Source organism: Lissotriton vulgaris, unplaced genomic scaffold (assembly GCF_964263255.1).
Source record: "Lissotriton vulgaris unplaced genomic scaffold, aLisVul1.2 SCAFFOLD_869, whole genome shotgun sequence".
Classification (NCBI taxonomy): Eukaryota; Metazoa; Chordata; class Amphibia; order Caudata; family Salamandridae; genus Lissotriton; species Lissotriton vulgaris.
The window spans coordinates 218613-223696 of record NW_028246668.1 but is presented as its reverse complement, the minus strand read 5'-3'; positions in this window follow the sequence as shown (position 1 = coordinate 223696).

Here is a 5084-nt window from a genome sequence, read left to right as displayed (position 1 = left end):
AAAGGTGATGTAGTACCACTGGGAGCACCTATAAAGCGCACTGTGGCATGGTATATGTTTTAGCCGCACATTTGCATGTTTTATTATGCTTTGCTGATGAGCGTTCCGGCAGAAATTAAGTTCCTGTATTTCTATATGGGCTCTACTAGCTTTGCTGGGGCTCTTTCTTTGATTTTGTAAGGTTAAGGAAGGATGGGCGGTGGGTGGTGTAGTGGCAGTGGGTGTCACGACCTAGTATCCTCAGGATCAGGACGATGCTATTTAGGGTCCACCTCCAGACTGCCCTCCACTCTGAATATCAAATACTACAGAGCGTATGGTAATCAGGTGAGGGAAAAAAGGTCTGGAAGGGACTGGAACGGGAAGAGGAGGCTGAAACGAGAAAAGAAGATTAAACAAACAATAGGTAAGTAGTCACAATGCTGACTACACTTGGTAATTCTCACTATACCACCACCTACCAAGTAAACTAACTGCACTCGTTTCTTCTCCCTCTTGGTAGATAGTGAAGGAAACTTCTTCCACCTCAAGCAACACAACTCTATAATACATAAACAAGTCAATTTCACTTGAGGCAGTTCTACCTCTCCAGCAATCCTCTACTTCACCCACTCCCCATGAATACCTTCCAGCCTTCCTGTGATAAACAAAAAAAAACCCTTGGAAGGTAATATCCAAAAAATCAAAGAACCAATCCCAGTGCCAAAAATAATCCTTTAGTGTTTGAATAGTCTCGCAATATATTTAAAAATAAACAGTCTCTCAATAAACTCTTCCGGAAGTGAAGAGAAATCCCAAGTCTCTCTAGTTCCAATGAATTTCAACAAAGGTACATAAAGGCACCTCCAAAGATGAGTGTACTCACAAAATCCATGAATAGAGTTTCCGATCTCTTCGAAGAGTAGACAATCCTTGAATGGTTTCGGGAAAGGCAATAGACACCGGCCGGTGTACCACCCACGTTCAGCAGCCGCTGAACACGTAAAACGGGAAGGCGGCGCTCCCCGCACTTATTTCTCTCAGCCGAGAGAAAACACTATCTCTAAAACGGCTTTCCTTCTCCAGCCGCGTTCTCTTGAAAGCCCCGCAGTTAGTTCACCGCTTCCTGTTCCAGCCTGGAACAGGATGAATGGTCGGAATGCTCTCACCAGTACCAGCGGCTATCGAACGCCGCTACAGGGCAATAGAGAACTTCGCAATGGCTGGCTCTCTGCTGAATTGCGGGGAATCACGAGTCCTGAATCAACTCTCTCTTAGGCAAACCGCATCCAACAGAAACGCCGTTACTGGAACTCCAAGAACTCCGCTTTGACCGGCTCTCTGCCAAACGCGGTTCCAACACAGGTACTAGCACGAAACACTTTCAAAGTTCAAAATCACGTACACAGCGCCCCTGCAGGCAGGGACTTAAATAGATGACAACCCCTCCCTGCTTGCTAAGCATTCTGGCCTTTGTAGTATATAACTTCTGTATCACAAAGGCTAACTCTGCAGGCGCTCCATAAATCAAACCATGACAGTATATCCCTCCTTACCAGCGCCTACCTGCCCCAGGCTTGCTCGGATGACTAGCAAAAAAGTGGCGTATTGCAATAGGAGCAAGGACCTCAGAACTCTGCTCCCATGAATCTTCAGCAGCAACATACCCCCTCCAGGAAACCAGAAACCATAATTTCCTCTGTCGGAATCGTGAATCCAAAATCCGACATACCTCCTTCTCCCTATGTGAGGGTAGCATTCCCTCTTCACCCTCACTCCTCATATTATGACCACGAGGACCCTCCTGTGACAACCCAGCCTTTTCTTCTACTGCAGTGGCTGAATTGCTCCCTTGGGCTAAAGAAGACACACAGGGTTCAGGGGATAACAAACAACAAGTCATACACTCTTCAGACTCAAATCCCACTGTTCTCGCTCTCCAATCAATAGAGGGGTTGTGTTGCCTCAACCAAGGCATCCCAAGTATTATCCCAATATGAGGAGCATCTATGATGTTAAACACAATCCTTTCTCGATGATTACCTACCACCCCAGGCATGACTAATTCCACCTCCTCAGTATGGGCAGTAACAGGGCCAGACCTTGATTGTGTGCCATCTACTGCCCTAACGAGCTCTGGTTTCTCAATGGGCACCCTCACCAAACCCCATCTCTCTACCAACCCCTGGTCTATAAAATTACCTGTAGCTCCAGAATCAATCATGGACACCACAGGATGGCTTTGGTGGTCAGTGTTCAAAATCATGGACAATTCCAGGTGGGTTTCGGTGTTCTTACACGTGGACACCTCCAATGTAGGTATTTTCCACTCAAGAGGGGGTTTATAATTGAATAGTGTATCATGAACACTAGGAAGACATACATGACTAGCTCCCACGTCAGCCACTGCCAACTGTTTAGCGGGGGAATAACTATTAGTCTTATTAGGCCTCAGACTGCATTCCCGGACATAATGCCCCTTGTTCCCGCAATACATGCAGAGACCTAAAGATCTTCTGCTCTCTCTTTCTGCCTTCGTTAAAGGAGGTCGGACTGCCCCTATCTCCATGGGTTCTGGGTCCGTGTCCTTCCCACTAGAATGTTCCACTACAGGCCACCCGCTCCCAAATCTATCACCTCTCTTACTATTTCCCCCTCTGTCTGTCATACGGTGATCTAATCGTAAGGTGAGATTGATCAAGTCAATACAGGTTTTAGGTTGGGGGTCTATCTGTGCTAACACATTCTTGAGTTCCTCATTCAACCCCTGATAATACAATGCCATCCGTTTTTCTTCTGGCCAGGACGTCTCCACCACTAACCTATTGAAAGCAGTCATGTAGGTAATGAGTTCCTTCCTACCCTGACGCAGCCCTAACAACTCCTTATCTGCACTAAGCGTTGTGGCACGTCTATCAAAGACTCTTTCGAACTCCGTACGGAATTCATCCCAATCTGACAACAGAGCATCGTCAGTTCGCACTAGAGACACAGCCCAATTAGCTGCATCACCTGTTAAATACGAGATTGCAAAAGCCACCGAGACAAATTTGAAGGAAAGGAGGCTGGTCTACATGAAAAGTGTAGAGTGATCTGAGTCAAGAAGGTCTGTATTTTATCCGGATCCCCGGAGTACCTTTCCGGGGTAGCCAATGGTATAGGGGGAGACACAGTAACCTGTATAGGGGAACCGCTGACATTCGCATCGAACGGATTGAGTGTTTGTCTATCAAACCGTTCTTTTAATGCCGCAGTTTCACCTCTAGACACCTCTAATTCATGTTGAACCAAACTCAACGCATGCAGCACATCATCCAGAGTGGCCATCTATATAGCACCCCCTGACCGGGAGGAAACCTATTCTTGGGTACGTGATTCTGTCACGACCTAGTATCCTCAGGATCAGGACGATGCTATTTAGGGTCCACCTCCAGACTGCCCTACACTCTGAATATCAAATACTACAGAGCGTATGGTAATCAGGTGAGGGAAAAAAGGTCCGGAAGGGACTGGAACGGGAAGAGGAGGCTGAAACGAGAAAAGAAGATTAAACAAACAATAGGTAAGTATTCACAATGCTGACTACACTTGGTAATTCTCACTATACCACCACCTACCAAGTAAACTAACTGCAATCGTTTCTTCTCCCTCTTGGTAGATAGTGAAGGAAACTTCTTCCACCTCAAGCAACACAACTCTATAATACATAAACAAGTCAATTTCACTTGAGGCAGTTCTACCTCTCCAGCAATCCTCTACTTCACCCACTCCCCATGCATACCTTCCAGCCTTCCTGTGATAAACAAAAAAAACCCTTGGAAGGTAATATCCAAAAAATCAAAGAACCAATCCCAGTGCCAAAAATAATCCTTTAGTGTTTGAATAGTCTCGCAATATATTTAAAAATAAACAGTCTCTCAATAAACTCTTCCGGAAGTGAAGAGAAATCCCAAGTCTCTCTAGTTCCAATGAATTTCAACAAAGGTACATAAAGGCACCTCCAAAGATGAGTGTACTCACGAAATCCATTAATAGAGTTTCCGATCTCTTCGAAGAGTAGACAATCCTTGAATGGTTTCGGGAAAGGCAATAGACACCGGCCGGTGTACCACCCACGTTCAGCAGCCGCTGAACACGTAAAACGGGAAGGCGGCGCTCCCCGCACTTATTTCTCTCAGCCGAGAGAAAACACTATCTCTAAAACGGCTTTCCTTCTCCAGCCGCGTTCTCTTGAAAGCCCTGCAGTTAGTTCACCGCTTCCTGTTCCAGCCTGGAACAGGATGAATGGTCGGAATGCTCTCACCAGCACCAGCGGCTATCGAACGCCGCTACAGGGCAATAGAGAACTTCGCAATGGCTGGCTCTCTGCTGAATTGCGGGGAATCACGAGTCCTGAATCAACTCTCTCTTAGGCAAACCGCATCCAACAGAAACGCCGTTACTGGAACTCCAAGAACTCCGCTTTGACCGGCTCTCTGCCAAACGCGGTTCCAACACAGGTACTAGCACGAAACACTTTCAAAGTTCAAAATCACGTACACAGCGCCCCTGCAGGCAGGGACTTAAATAGATGACAACCCCTCCCTGCTTGCTAAGCATTCTGGCCTTTGTAGTATATAACTTCTGTATCACAAAGGCTAACTCTGCAGGCGCTCCAGAAATCAAACCATGACAGTGGGCCCATTTATGAATCGCCTTATGGTATGGTATATGTTTTTCTCGCAAATTCCCATGTTTTACTACCTTTTTGGTGATGAGTGTTCCAGTAGACAGCTATACAAATCACACAACATTTCTGTGGATAACAAATCTTTGTGCTGATAGACACTCTTGCACTGTGGTAGAAGGCTGCCAGCGTTGATGGCAAATTATGAAACTTGGTGCCATTGTAGATTTCAATGGAAGCTTAGACTATTTCTTTGAAACTATGGTGTAGTCAGGGTTTTAAGTGGGAAAAAAAACTGGGGGTGCTCTAAAAGGGGGGACAAACCTCTTAAAGGGGTGTGGGCTATGCAAGTAGGAGCGTGGTTCAAATCAAGATAAGTAGCATTGTGTGCTTTAGAAAATCCCCTCCTATTATCCTACATTCAGAAAAAACATTCTTT